Genomic DNA, 16,718 nt, shown 5'->3' with positions numbered 1-16,718 from the left:
CAAGTGTTCCCGTAAGATTCTCAAGCCTATGTCGGACAGATCTGCCTTGCGCTGAGTTCACGTAAATCCCACTGCACATTCCTATTCTTTGCGTGCAGTCAGCTGCTACTGGTGTTGCTAGTTGTTACTGCTGATAACAGATGCCGTAGCAATCAATTCATGGAGTGAGTTGTATGTTTTGCGATAGTCTGTCTCTGACAAGCAAGCACAGGTGACATAGGTGCGAACACAGGAAGCTTGCAGACCCTCGCTGCCTGCAGACACCTAGCAGCAACACTAGCAGGGCGGCCTAAGCCGTAGGCGAAATGTGCTCATTCGCTTTGCCGCGACGTCGAACTATAAATAATGCTGTCACTAGCGTGAGCGTTGCGTGAGCGTCGTGGAAAGTCGGAAAAGTCGGCTGCGAGGGTGAGTGCCAAGTTTGGGGAGCGTTTCGTAGTATGCGCAGTGCAATGGAGACGCGGAAACTTGTTGTGGCCCAGTGTTTTGCAGTTGGACGACAAGATTGGTACACAGTAGTAAAGAGCGAGGCACTGAGTTGGCATGAATAATGGAGTGCACAATGGGGCTCGAGAGGTGTTTGTTACCTAAGGTGCTCTATGATTGTCGACAAGGAGTGAAAACGGAGCAATTTGTGACGGCTCTTTCAATTTAAGACGTTAAAAACAGACGGAATTTGCATTTGTAATACCAGAGCATCGAAACTACTTGGAACTTTTGTGTATATGAACGGGTCCGCGCCTTTGTACTCTGCTCCCTTCACCGCTACAAACCAACAACCATCGTGTCCGTGCGCATCTGAGTCGCAAAGAATGGGGAATAGCGCAGTTTGCTCGTGCATGGGGCGTAGCTCAGTTGGTAGAGCGTTCGCTTGGCATGTGAAAGGTCCAGGGTTCAAGCCGCGGCGACTCCATTTTTTGTGGTCAGTGCATGGTAAGTGTTGGTCGCGGCGAACCTAAAGGCACGCAAGATGTTGCAAAGCCAGTGTCACAGACTGATATGATGTATACTGACGTAAGGAGAGCAAGATGTAAGTGTGGGGACCGGCTGTTATCGAGGTGTCATCGAGTGCAGATCTGTCTTAGGTATCGCGGCTTAACCTCATTGAATTCTAGAGGGTGGACAACACGTTGGTCTTACTCAGAGCGGTGTCCGAATTCTGTTTTCGACGTTATACGTGCCACTTTCATTGTGGCCAACTACGATTCGATACAGAATGCACGAAACCTGAAAGACACCCTAACTGATACATAGAGAGTAGTGTTTGTCTGCTGAATAATGGGAGTGCAAGGGACTGTGTCGTCTATATGGCTGTATGTAGCACCATTAGTCTTGGGGGGGGGGGGGGGCGTAGCTCAGATGGTAGAGCGCTCGCTTAGTATGCGAGAGGTACTGGGATCAATACCCAGTGTCTCCAGTGCTCAATACCCAGTGCTGCTATAGCAGCTCCTACTCCTGTTTCTGCTTTAGTTCATTCTTCTACTCTTGTTACTGCTGGTGTTTGTTTATTAATTCGTTTTAGACCAATATTAGATACTTATAATTGTGGTTGATTTTTACTTTTAATTGGTTGTATAACTATATTTATGGCTGGATTGGGCGCTAATTTTGAATTTGATTTGAAGAAGATTATTGCTCTTTCTACTTTAAGACAACTTGGTTTAATAATAAGAATTTTGGCTATGGGTTATCCAAAGCTTGCATTTTTTCATTTATTGGCTCATGCTTTATTTAAGGCATTATTATTTATATGTGCAGGTTCAATAATTCATAATTTGAAGGATTCTCAGGTTATTCGTTTTATAGTGTCAATTATTAATTTCATACCTTTAACTTCAGTTTGTTTTAATGTTTCTAGTTTATCTTTGTGTGGAATACCTTTTTTAGCGGGATTTTATTCAAAGGATTTAATTCTTGAGATGGTTTGTTTAAGATGAATTAATTGTTTAATTGTTTTTCTTTATTTTTTTCTACTGGTTTAACTGCTTCTTATTCTTTTCGTTTGTTTTATTATTCAATATCTGGTGATAATAATTTTTATTCTAGATTTTCTTTTGATGATAAGGGTTATTATATTTCATTTGGAATAATTGGTCTATTGTTTGTTGCTGTTTTTGGTGGTAGTCTTTTATCTTGATTCATTTTTCCTATTCCTCATGTGGTTGCTTTACCTTATTATTTAAAGTTTTTAACTATTACAGTTGTTATTTCAGGTGCTTATTTAGGTTATCTTATTTCTAATTTTGATTTATCTCATAATTTATTTTCTTTAAGTATACCTTCTTTTGTCAGATTTCCTGGTTCTATATGATTTATACCTTTTCTTTCAACTAAGTTTATTAGATATATTCCTTTAAAAATAGGTTATTATTCATCTAAGTCATTTGATTATGGTTGGGGTGAATTACTTGGTGGTCAAGGTTTATATAGATTATTTATTTATTTAATTGGTTATATTCAAGGTTGATATGATTCTAATTTCAAGATTTATCTTTTAACTTTTATATTTTGAATATTTATTTTGGTAATATTATTTTTCGTTTACTTAAATAGCTTATAATTAGAGCGTGACACTGAAGATGTTAAGGAAGTATTTTTACTTTTAGGTATTTATAAATATAGATATATTATTTTTACAGTGAAAATGTAATGTTTTATTTAAACTATATAAATTTTAGAAATGTTAACGGAGTTTAACCGCTAATATAAAAAGTTAGCAGCTTTCATATTGGCTTTACATTTCCTTAATTGGAACTATTATAGTTCAATTATATTATTAACAGTAATACGCCTCTTTTTGGCTTCAATTAATAAGAATAAGGGTAGTATATACCAATCTTCCAGGTCGAAACTGACTGCAATATTTCGCTTCTTAATCTATTTAAGATTGATTGATATTATCAATACTTTTTGAATGCAACCCAAATGTTATGTTTAACTACAACCCTTTATTCTGCTCATTGTAATGCTCCTTGATTTCATTCATGTTATAGTCCACCTAGTAGAACTAGAATAAAAAATATTGTTGATACTGTTCAGATTATAATGTCTGATGTTTTAAAAATAATTACAATTGGTAGAATTAGTGCAATTTCTACATCAAAAATTAAAAAGATTACTGCGATTAGGAAGAATCGTAGTGAGAATGGTATTCGTGCTGATCTTTTTGGATCAAACCCACATTCAAATGGTGATCTTTTTTCTCGATCATTAATTAATTTTTTTGATAGTGTTGTTGCCAGGATTATAACAATTATTGGAATAATAAATCTAATGAAAACTCTTGTGGATAGAATTAGAATTGTTTTTCTTGATTTATATCAAGCTTTCTGATTGGAAGTCAAATGTACTATTTATACTAGAAAAACAATTATCTACCTCATCAATAAATAGAGATATATAAGAATAATCATACTACGTCTACGAAGTGTCAGTATCATGCTGCTGCTTCAAATCCAAAGTGGTGTCTTGGTGAGAATTGATTTATTGAGTGTCGAAGTAGACATGTTGATAAAAAGATTGTTCCAATAATTACGTGTAAACCATGGAATCCTGTTGCAACAAAGAATGTTGACCCATAAACTGTATCTGCAATGGTAAAAGGTGCTTCTCAATATTCATATGCTTGGAGTATTGTAAAGTATAGTCCTAATAACACTGTGAAGAATAATGCTTGTAGTGCTTGAGTATGATTAGATTCCATTAAACTATGATGTGCTCATGTTACTGTTACTCCTGATGCTAAAAGAATAGCTGTATTAAGTAATGGAATTTGTATAGGGTTTAAGGGTTGAATTCCTATTGGAGGTCATAGTATTCCTAGTTCAATTGTTGGTGCTAATCTTTTTCTAAAGAATGCTCAAAAAAAAGAAACGAAAAATAATACCTCTGATGCAATAAATAAAATTATTCCTCATCGTAATCCAATTGATACAAATCCTGTATGTAATCCTTGATATGTTCCTTCTCGTACTACATCTCGTCATCATTGAATTATGGTTAGTAGGGAAATTCCAAATCCAATTATAAATAAGTTAATATTAAATAGGTGGAATCATTTTGCTAGTCCTGATACTAGGACTATTGCTCCAATTGCTCCTGTTAATGGTCAAGGTCTATAGTCTACTAAGTGGAATGGGTGGTTTGAGTGAGTTGTTAACATAGGTTTAATATACTTCTCTAGAATATAGAGTTCTTAGAATTGAGAAAACATAGGCTTCAATTATTGCTACTGCTGATTCTAGAATTAATAGAAGTATTTGTCCAATAATTAGTAATGAGATTAAGTTTATTGCTATAGATGGTCCTGTGTTTCCTAATAAGGTTAATAATAAGTGTCCTGCAATTATATTTGCTGCTAACCGTACTACTAATGTACCTGGTCGAATAACTTTACTAATTGTTTCAATTAGTACTATAAATGATATTAATGCGGGTGGTGTACCTTGTGGTACAAGGTGTGTAAATATATGATTAGTATGGTTAATTCATCCAAATAATATAAATCTTAGTCATATAGGTAGGGCAATTGCAAATGTTAATGCTAAATGTCTTGTTCTAGTAAAAATATAAGGGAATAATCCTATGAAATTGTTAAATAATATTATAATAAGAATTGAGATGAAAATGAATGTTGTTCCATTAAATGATTTTGGTCCAAGTAGTGTTTTAAATTCATTATGTAAGGTTAAATTTAGTTTATTTCAGATAATGTTAATTCGTGATGGTGTAAGTCAAAATAGTGATGGGATTAATAATAGTCCTAGAAATGTTCTAGTTCAATTTCATGATAAATTAAAGATGTTAGTTGATGGGTCAAATGTTGAGAATAGATTTGTTATCATTTTCAATTTAAGTTTTTTATTTCAATTGTTCCTTTTTCTGCTCTTTTAATAAGGTTAGGTTTAAATGAGAAGAAGTTTATTTGATTAAACAAGATTAATGTAGCTGAAAATATAATGAATAGTGAGAATCATATAAGAGGGGATATTTGAGGGATTTGGATATAATTTCCCCATCAGAAGTAGTCGTTAATTTACTATTATTTGGTTTAAGAGACCATTACTTACTTTCAGTCATCTGATGAATTTCAAGATGTACTAATTTTTTTAGTTACTTTAGATTGACACTCTAATGTTATTTATTTTAACTAACTCCTTAAATTATCTTAGATAATCACTTAATAAATAAATTTACTGAAGTTCTTTCAATTACAATTGGTATAAATCTGTGGTTTGCTCCACAGATTTCTGAGCATTGTCCAAAGAATAATCCAGGTCGATTTATTGTGAATGTTCCTTGATTTAACCGACCTGGCGTTGCATCAATTTTAACCCCTAATGCAGGAACTGCTCATGAGTGTAGAACATCTGATGCTCTTGTTAATACTCGTACTTCTGTATTTATTGGTAGGATTGTTCGGTTATCTACATCTAGCAGTCGAAATCCATCATTTTCTAGGTCTTGTTCTGGTGTTATATAAGTGTCAAATTCTACGTCTATGAAGCCTGAATATTCATATCTTCAATATCATTGTCGTCCAATGGTTTTAATTGTGATTATTGCATCTACTGAATCATCAAGTAAATATAATAGTCGTAATGATGGAAGGGCATTAAAAATTAATGTAATTGCTGGTAAAGCTGTTCAGATTGTTTCAATTAAATGTCCATGAAGTATATTACGGTTAGTATAGGCAATAAATAATATATAACTTAAGGCATAACCTACAATTACTGTAATTAATAATAATACGACCATAGTATGATCATGAAAGAATGATAATTGTTCCATTAATGGTGAAGCTCCATCTTGAAGAGATAAATTTGATCATGTTGCCATTAATAAATATTTTCTAATAAAAGGTCAAACCTTTATTTGTAGAGCTTAAATCTACTGCACTAATCTGCCATATTAGAATCTAGAGATTAATGGTAATTCTGAGTAACTATGTTCTGCAGGAGGGTTATTTTGTAGTCATTCTGTTGATCTTCTTATGTTAGCTCTAAATATAATTGCTCGGTTTGTAACCATTCTTTCTCATATAATTACAATGAATATAATGATTCCTACAATAGAAATTGTAGACCCAATTCTTGATACTACGTTTCATGATGTATATGCGTCTGGGTAGTCTGAGTATCGTCGAGGTATTCCTGCTAATCCTAGGAAGTGTTGAGGAAAGAATGTTAAGTTTACTCCAATGAATATAATTGTAAATTGGATTTTTAATCATGTATTATTAATAGTTAATCCTGTAAATAGTGGATATCATTGAATGACACCTCCTATAATTGCAAATACTGCTCCTATAGATAATACATAATGAAAGTGGGCTACTACATAATATGTATCATGTAATACAATATCAAGTGATGAATTTGCTAATACTAATCCTGTTAATCCACCAATTGTAAATAGGAAAATAAATCCTAGAGCTCATAATAATGGTGGATTGAACTTGAATTTAGTTCCATATAATGTAGCTAATCATCTAAATACCTTAATTCCTGTAGGTACAGCAATAATTATTGTTGCTGATGTAAAATATGCTCGTGTGTCAACATCCATTCCTACTGTAAATATATGATGTGCTCATACAATAAATCCTATTAGTCCAATTGATAGTATAGCATAAATTATACCTAATGTTCCAAATGATTCAATTTTTCCTCTTTCTTGACATACAATATGTGAAATAATTCCGAACCCCGGTAGAATTAAAATATAAACTTCTGGGTGTCCAAAGAATCAAAATAGATGTAGATATAGAATTGGGTCACCCCCTCCTGCAGGGTCAAAGAATGACGTATTTAAATTTCGATCTGTTAATAATATAGTAATAGCTCCTGCTAAAACTGGAAGTGAAAGAAGGAGAAGTAATGCTGTAATAGCTACTGATCATACAAATAAAGGTGTTTGATCTAACGTTATACTTTCAGATCGTATATTAATTGCTGTTGTAATGAAATTTACTGCACCAAGAATAGATGATACACCTGCTAAGTGTAGTGAAAAAATAGCTAGATCTACAGATGCACCCCCGTGTGCAATAGCTCCTGCTAGAGGAGGGTAAACTGTTCATCCTGTACCAGCACCATTATCTACTATAGAAGATGTAAGAAGAAGGGTTTGTGAAGGTGGTAGTAATCAAAAACTTATATTATTTATTCGTGGAAATGCTATATCTGGTGCACCAATTATTAGTGGAACAAGTCAATTACCAAATCCACCAATAATAATAGGTATTACTATAAAGAAAATTATTACGAATGCGTGAGCTGTAATAATAACATTATAAATCTGGTCATCCCCAATTAGAGATCCGGGTTGACCAAGTTCAGCACGAATAAGTATTCTGATTGATGTTCCTACTATTCCTGCTCATGCTCCAAATAGAAAATATAAAGTACCAATGTCCTTATGGTTTGTTGAGAATAATCATTTTTGCGGTAAGATGGCTGAATTTTAGGTGGTAGACTGTAAATCTACTTATGAGATGTTTTCTCTCTTATCATATTTAGGTCTTATATTCAATTATGATTCTAGACTGCAATTCTAGAGGTGTAAAATTTTACTAAGGCCTAAAAGATTATTCTTTTAATTATAACTTTGAAGGTTATTAGTTTGATTAACTTAAGTCCTTAGTATAATGAAATTAAGGTTGATGTTGAAATCAATCCTATTGTTGAAATTATTACTGTTATAGGAAGAATGATTCTTGATTTTTGGGACTTTATCTTTATAGATCACGAATTTTCTGTGTATGATATAATTAGAGCTGAGAACCTAATATGTATATACTAGTAGAGTGTAATTGTAGTTAATACAACTATAATAGTTATAATAGTTGTTATATTGTTTTCTATTAACGATTGTATTACAATTCATTTTGGTAAGAATCCAAGGAATGGTGGTAGTCCACCTAAAGATAATAAAGATAAGAATATTATGAATTTAATTTCGGTTTTTATATTTCTGGCTGAATAAATTTGATTTATGAAAAATAAATTTATTTGCTTAAATAATAAAACTATAATTAATCTTAATAGTGAGTAAATAATGAAGTATAGTTCTCAGATGTTTTCTCTGACTGTTAATGATCTAATTATTCAACCTAGATGTCTGATTGATGAATATGCTAAAAGTTGTCGTAAGGATGTTTGATTTAAACAATTATTTCATCTTGATGCTCCTATAACTTCTGGAAATCAGAAATGGAAAGGTGCAGCTCCAATCTTTAATAATAGTCTAGATCTAATTATTATTGATGGGATAAATTCTGTTTCCCATCCCATGGGATATTTTATTTGAATCAGCAAAATTGAAAATAATAATATTGTCGATGCTATTGCTTAGACAATAAAATATTTAATTGATGATTCGTTTATTATTATATTTTTATTTCTTGTTAGGAGCGGAATAAATGAAAGTAAGTTGATCTCAAGTCCTATTCAAACCCCAAATCAGGAATTTGATGAAATGGACAGGATCGTTCCTATCATTAATGTTGATAGGAAGAGAAGTTTTGTAGAGTTGTTGGTCATTAAAAAGGAGAGGATTGATACCTCTATAAATGGGGTATGAACCCATTAGCTTGTTTTGCTTACCTTTTTACATTAAGGTGTATGATGCACGTTAGTTTTTAATACTAAAGGAGGTAGTTTAATTCTATCTTATGTAATTTTAATGAAGGTAATTTTATTTACTTTATTTACCCTATCAAGGTAACCCTTTAATCAGGCACTTCATTTATTTAATATATAAATCGAAAGTTTTTTTTTGAAATTCTTTTATGTATTATTTTGTTTAATTAGAATTAATTTATCCTGCTCCTTTTATTTTATATATATATATATATATATATATATATATATATATATATATATATATATATATATATATATATATATATATATATATATAATAAAAACTTTATATTAATATATTACATTTAATTAAAATTAAAAGATTATAAGTTCATCTTACTATTATTATTAATTGATTATTATAATACATTCATTTACCTAGGATTATAGCTACTTATGTTTTTAGCTTAAAATACGTTATTATAATATAATATATATAATAATATGTAATTTAATATTTAATATTATTATAATTGGATATAATAAATAAAATTCTTAATTTTAAATATAAAATATTATAATAATATAAATAATTATATTAATTATAATAATATAATTAACATAAATTATCTATAATTAGATTATTTAACTAATATATATATAAGTTAACTTAATATAAAAAAAGAATTCATATTAATAACATATTATATTACATTACATAATTGTATAAAATATATTTATTATATTATTTAATCTTTCTTTATTTATTAGTGAAAAGAAAGATTAAATAAGTAAGAATATAATACATTTATTGCTATACATGTTCCAATTAATCTTTAATTATATATAATAGAGAAGTTGTTGTGGTCATACAGGCTAGCGTTTCTTTTTTTTTGTTAATGTTTGTGGTTTTTTTCTTTTTTTTTCTTTAAATATTTGAATCTTTTATTTTTTCCTGATTTAATAAATTCAAAAATTTCTTATTTTTTATTTTTAAAAGTTTTATTCTTGCTTGTTTATTCACTTTTTCTTTGTATTATATGTAAGTTTTGTTAGACTAAATGTTCTTTTTGCAGTAATTTGATTCAATTATCAAGTGATTTTGGATTTAGCAATTGATTTAGTATCGGCATAATTCGTGCCAGCAGCTGCGGTTATACGATTGATACAAGTGAATATTATTGGTTAAAACAGTTGTTTATACTATTAGGGTTGAAATATAAATTTGTAAGGTGAAATGTTAAAATTTATTTGTGGCCCTTTTTATGAATCTGTGAAATTTAAATAATAAACTAGGATTAGATACCCTATTATTTTAAATGTTAATTATATTTACCAGGGTACTATTAGTTAAGGTCTTTAAACCCAAAGAATTTGGCGGTATCTCATTCCATTCAGAGGAACCTACCCCATGATTGATAATACACGATTTATTCTACTTCATTTATTTTTTTGTATATCTCCGTTATCAGAGAATCTTTTTAGAGTTATAATTCTCAAGATTTATAATTATAAAATCTTTCAGGTCAAGGTGCAGCTTATAGTTAAGAGGAGGTGGGTTACAATAGATTTTTGTTTATAACGGATTTGATAGTGAAATACTGTTAATGAAGGTGGATTTGATAGTAAATTAATTTATTTCATTTAACTGATATTGGCTCTGAGATGTGTACACATCGCCCGTCACTCTCATTATTGATTATTCTATTCTATTTTAAAGTAGCTTCAATTTAGATGAGATAAGTCGTAACATAGTAGATGTACTGGAAAGTGTATCTAGGAAGAGTTTCAAGATATAACTTATTAGTAAAGTGTTTCATTTACACTGAGAGTTTTTCTGTGCAAATCAGGATATCTTGATTATTTATTTTATTATATTTATTTTTTGTTTATTTAATTATTTAATATAAATAATTTTATTGTATTTTTGTCTTAGTATATTTTATAGAATTGATTTTTTAAATTATAGTGTATTGGTAATGTAAGTGTTTTATGAAATATTATTTTAAATTTTTTTAAGTAGATTTTATTTATTGTACCTTTTGTATCAGGGTTTATCAAAATTTTAGTATTTATTTTACTTGTCTCGATTTGGGTTGATTTATAAATAATTTATAGTTAATGTATCATAATTATTATTAAATTGTTTATAGAAATGAGATGTTAATCGTTTCCCAAGATATCTAGTTTCCTAAGAAAAAATTTAATTTTTTAAAGTTATTTGTTTTTATTTAATTTTTTAAGTAAAAATATTAACTTATTTATTCTTTAAGGGATAAGCTTTGAAGTTAATAACCTATAATTTATTTTATAGAAATATAATAGTAAGCTTTAAACCAGCTATCTTTAAGATTACGTTTTAGTTCATTATTTTTTATTTTGATTTTATAAATATTTGATGTTTTTTATTAAGATTATTAATTTAATTTTAAAATTTTTGTAATAATGATAGAATTAGTATATTTATTTGTATGAAATTTTTACCTTGTGAACTTATTATAAGGAACTAGGCAAAATTGATTTCCACCTGTTTATCAAAAACATGTCCTCTTGTTTATACTTTGAGGTCTGGCCTGCTCACTGAGCGTATTTTTAAAGAGCCGCGGTATTTTGACTGTGCAAAGGTAGCATAATCATTAGTCTCTTAATTAGTGGCTGGAATGAATGGCTTGACGAGAAATCAACTGTCTCTTAATAAATTTATGAATTTAACTTTTGAGTCAAAAGGCTTAAATTCTTCTTTAGGACGAGAAGACCCTATACAAATTGACATTTCCTTTTATATAGTTTTTTGTTTGTCTTTCTATATTTAATGATGATGTTTTGTTGGGGTGACATGAAGAATAGATAAACTCTTCATTATTATATCATTTATTTAAGTTTGTTATTTTGATCCATAATTTATGATCATAAGATTAAGTTACCTTAGGGATAACAGCGTAATTGTTTTTGAGAGCTCATATCGACAAAGCAGATTGCGACCTCGATGTTGGATTAAGAAAAATTTTGGGTGCAGGAGCCCAATGATTAGTTCTGTTCGACCTTTAAATTCTTACATGATCTGAGTTCAGACCGGCGTGAGACAGGTCGGTTTCTATCCTAAGATTATTAATCCATATTAGTACGAAAGGACCATATGGTTAAAATATTTTTTGTTATATTGATTAATGTCCGCAGCTCGTGGTCTCGCGGTAGCGTTCTCGCTTCCCGAGCACGGGGTCCCGGGTTCGATTCCCGGCGGGGTCAGGGATTTTTCACCTGCCTCGTGATGACTGGGTGTTTGTGTCGTCTTCATCATCATCATCAATCATCCCCATTACGGTCGGAGGAAGGCAATGGCAAACCACCTCCACTAGGACCTTGCCTAGTATGGCGGCGCGGGTCTCCCGCGTCGCTCCCCTACGCTCGGTAAACGGAGTATGGGACACATCATCATCATCATCATACTGATTAATATTAATTTATTTACTATTTTGACAGATTAATGTGTTGAATTTAAAATTCATTTATGTAGATTTTTTCTACAAATAGTATTGATACTTTATGATTTATTTATATTTATTTTTAATTTTCTTTTATTGGTTATTTGTGTTTTAATTAGTGTTCCTTTTTTAAGGTTTTAGGTTATATTCAGATTCGAAAGGGTCCAAATAAGGTAGGTTTTGTTGGAATTCCTCAGCCATTTAGAGATGCTATTAAGTTAATTTGTAAGGAGCAGCCAATTCCTATTATATCTAATTACCTACTTTATTATTTTTCCCCTGTTTTTAATTTAATGATTTCTTTAGCCGTTTGAGTAATTTTTCCTTATTTAACTTATATGTGTTCTTTTTCTTATGGATTTTTATTTTTTTTATGTTGTACTTGATTAGGCGTTTATACTGTTATAATTGCTGGTTGATCTTCTAATTCAAATAATTCATTATTAGGTTTTCTTCGTTCTGTTGCTCAAACAATTTCTTATGAAGTTAGTTTAGCTTTAATTTTATTGTCTTTAATTATTTTAATTGTTAGTTTTAATATGTTTGATTTTATAAACTATCAGCTTTATTGTTGATTTATTATTATTTCTTTTCCTTTATCTTTAGCTTGTTTTGCTTCTTGTTTAGCTGAAACTAATCGTACTCCTTTTGATTTTGCTGAAGGGGAATCTGAGTTAGTTTCAGGATTTAATATTGAGTATGGTGCGGGTGGTTTTACTTTAATTTTTTTAGCTGAATATACTAGAATTGTCTTCATAAGAATATTATTGGCTTTAATTTTTTTAGGTGGTGATTTTTATTCTTTTATATTTTTTATTAAGCTTGCTATTATATCTTTTGGTTTTATTTGGGTTCGTGGAACATTACCACGGTTTCGTTATGATAAATTAATGTACTTAGCTTGAAAAAGTTTTTTACCTTTATCTTTGAATTTTTTATTTTCTTTGTTGGTTTAAAGATTTTATTTATCTCATTTGTTTAGTGAAATTTTTTGAGAAAAGTTAATAGAAGAGTTAAACTTCTAATTTTATGTTTTCAAAACATATGCTTTTCCTAAGCTAATTAACTTTATTCCTTAATTAATTTATCTCATGCGTTTGCGACATGGACATTAATTAAGAAATATGTAAAGTAGATAATTGTTAAGATTTGACCTGTTATAATATAAGGTTCTTCAACAGGTCGTTTACCAATTCACGTTAGTAGGCATACAACAACTACTATAATTCAGAATAAAATTTGATTAATAGGGTAAAATTGAATGCCTCGGAATGGTGTTTTATTATAAAATGGTAAAATTATTAAGATTCTAATTGATAAAAATAATGCAATAACACCTCCTAATTTATTAGGGATAGATCGTAGAATTGCATATGCAAATAGGAAATGTCACTCTGGTTGAATGTGAACTGGTGTTACTAATGGGTTGGCAGATACAAAGTTATCTGGATCTCCTAATAGGTAAGGATTGATTAAACATAGTATAATTAATAATGATGTTACTATTACAAATCTAATAGAATCCTTAAAGGTAAAGTATGGATGGAATGGAATTTTTTCAATATCTCCATTTAGTCCAAGAGGATTATTAGATCCTGTTTGGTGAAGAAAAAATAAATGAATTGCTGCTATAGCAGCAATAATAAATGGTAATACAAAATGGAATGTGAAGAATCGATTTAATGTTGCATTATCAACAGCGAATCCTCCTCATACTCATTGGACTAAATCTGTTCCTAAGTATGGGATTGCTGATAATAAATTAGTAATTACTGTTGCACCTCAAAAAGATATTTGGCCTCAGGTTAAGACATATCCTATAAATGCAGTTGCAATAACTGAAAATAAAATCACTGTACCAATTATTCAGGTATGTATATATATATATATATAAGATCCGTAGTAAATTCCCCGTCCTACATGTAAGTAAATACAAATAAAAAATATAGATGCTCCATTTGCATGTAAGGTTCGGATAATTCAACCATTAATTACGTCTCGGCAGATGTGTACTACACTACTGAATGCTATTTCAATATTTGATGTATAATGTATAGCTAAAAATAGTGCAGTTACGATTTGAATTACCAATCATAACCCTAATAGGGATCCAAAATTTCATCAAAATGAAATATTTGTTGGGGCAGGTAAGTCAATTAAAGAGTTATTAATAATTTTAATTAAAGGATGTCTTAATCGTAAGGGTTTATTCATTAGTAATTATCTTATTTTACGAATAGGTCCCTGATTAATATTAGTGATTTTAACAACTGCTAGTAGTGCTAAAAATAAATAAATTATTATTATTATTGTAATAATGAATGTTGGTCTGTTATATAATTTTTCTAAAGATATTGTTATTTCTTGATAATTGATTGAATTATCAATATTTATAGTTTCGGTGTTTTTGAAAAAGTCTATAAATATAGATATATCTAGAATAATTAATATTGATATGATAAATACTCACATTATCAATGTATTAATTATAGTAATTGATTTAGGCTGAAATATTTCGTTTGATGCAATTCTTGTAATGTAAATAAATAATACTAGTATACCACCAAGAAATGTTAAAAATAAAATATATGATAATCAATATCTTTCTATTATTGTTCCTGTTATTAATCCAACTAGGAAGGTTTGAAGGGTAATAAAATGCATTATTGATATTGGGTGTCTTAATTTAATAAAATTAATATTTATTACATTTGATAATGATATAATTATTATTTTGATCATTTCAGGGGTTAGTTTATTTAAAATATCGGTTTTGGGGACCGATGATGGAAGCTTTTCCACCTCTGAAATTTTAAAAGTGGGGGCTGGACTCATTTCCGGTTTACAAGATCGGCGTTTTTTTTAAACTATTAAAACTAATGTTTCTATTCTCTATTTTTACTTCTTTATTGATTTATTTTGCTGGTGTTTATGTTTCTTCTTCTAAACGTAAACATTTATTAATGGTTCTTTTGAGATTAGAATATATTGTTCTTTCTTTATTTATATTAGTTATTGTTTTTCTTATTGAGTTTGATTATGATTATTTTTTTCCTGTTATTTTTTTAGTTTTTTCTGTTTGTGAGGATGCTTTAGGTCTTTCTATTTTAGTTTCAATAATTCGTTCTCATGGTAATGATTTTTTTAATTCTTTTGGTTTATCTTTATGTTAAAGTATTTATTTATAACTATTTTTTTGATCCCTCTTTGTTTATTAAATAATTGTTGATGGTTGGTTCATTCTTTAATGTTTCTGTCGAGTTTTGTGTTTATAATTTGTGTTTATTCATTTGCTGATTTGAATATAATTAGATATTATTTTGGTAATGATTATTTTTCTTTTAGTTTAATTTTGCTTAGTTTTTGGATTTGTTCTTTAATAATCACTGCTAGAGGTTCAGTTTATTTAAGTTCATATCATTCTATTTTTTTTGTTTTTATGGTTTTGATTTTAATAATTATGCTTTACTGTTCATTTGCTAGATTAAGTCTTCTTTCTTTTTATATTTTTTTTGAGGCTAGATTAGTTCCTACTTTACTTTTAATTTTGGGTTGGGGTTATCAACCTGAGCGTTTGCAGGCTGGTGTTTATTTAATTTTTTATACTTTGGTTGCTAGATTACCTTTATTATTAGTTTTATTTAAGGTTTATGATTTTTCTAATACTTTATATTTTCCTTTATTAGTTGATTTTGGTTCTTATTATTTTATGTTTTATGTATTTATAATTTTGGCTTTTTTAGTTAAGATACCTATGTTTTTGGTTCATTTATGACTTCCTAAGGCTCATGTAGAGGCCCCTATTTCAGGTAGAATGATTCTTGCTGGTGTTTTATTAAAGTTAGGTGGTTATGGTATTTTTCGTGTTATAAAGGTTATTTCTTATTTGGGTTTAAAGTTTAATTATTTTTGATTATCTTTGGGTTTATCTGGGGGTGTTATTGTAAGATTTATTTGTTTTCGTCAGGTTGATTTAAAGTCTTTAATTGCATATTCTTCTGTTGCTCATATAAGAATGGTTATTGGTGGATTGATGACTATGAATTGATGAGGTTGTGTAGGTTCTCTTTCTCTAATGGTTGGTCATGGTTTATGTTCTTCTTGTTTATTTTGTTTATCTAATATTATTTATTAACGTTTAGGTAGATGAAGATTATTAATTAACAAGAGTATAATTAATTTGATGCCAAGAATGGCTTTATGATGATTTCTTTTAAGATCATCAAATATGGCTGCTCCTCCATCTTTAAATTTGGTAGGTGAAATTAGATTATTAAATAGAATTATATCTTGATCTTCTTTTAGATTCTTTGCTTTGATTTTTTTATCTTTTTTTAGAGCTGTTTATACTTTGTATATATATTCTTATTCTCAGCATGGAAATTATTATTCTGGTGTTTATACTTGTTCTCTTGGTTATTTTCGTGAATATCATCTTTTACTTTTACATTGATTGCCTTTAAATATTCTCTGTTTAAAGGGTGAATATTTCTTTGTTTAGTTTGCTTAAGTATTTTAATTAAAAATATTGGTTTGTGGAATCAATGATATGAAGTTTTTCATCTTAGGCCGTGAATTTATTTTCTATTTGTTCTTTGAGTTTTTTTTCTTTGTTTTTTTCGAGAACTATAATTTTTATTTTAGGTAT

General features: G+C 29.3%; 1 long non-coding RNA gene and 1 other non-coding gene across 2 annotated transcripts in view; one reads left to right on the top strand and one right to left on the bottom strand.

Annotated features, from left to right (window-relative positions):
- Window positions 1–1,344: 1,344 nt before the first annotated feature.
- Window positions 1,345–1,417, top strand: Trnat-agu (transfer RNA threonine (anticodon AGU)). The gene has a single exon. It is a non-coding gene; the product is annotated as a tRNA-Thr (tRNA).
- A 1,951-nt stretch (window positions 1,418–3,368) lies between these two features.
- Window positions 3,369–16,718, bottom strand: part of LOC126302632 (uncharacterized) — a 16,975-nt gene continuing 3,625 nt past the window's right edge. The window contains exon 2 of the long non-coding RNA XR_007553146.1: window positions 3,369–4,378. This is a non-coding gene — a long non-coding RNA (uncharacterized LOC126302632). The remainder of the gene's footprint in view (window positions 4,379–16,718) is intronic.

The sequence above is a fragment of the Schistocerca gregaria genome, unplaced genomic scaffold (genome assembly GCF_023897955.1).
Source record: "Schistocerca gregaria isolate iqSchGreg1 unplaced genomic scaffold, iqSchGreg1.2 ptg000174l, whole genome shotgun sequence".
Lineage (NCBI taxonomy): Eukaryota > Metazoa > Arthropoda > Insecta > Orthoptera > Acrididae > Schistocerca > Schistocerca gregaria.
The sequence above is the reverse complement of the archived record's forward strand: the minus strand, read 5'-3'. Positions and strand labels throughout refer to the sequence as shown.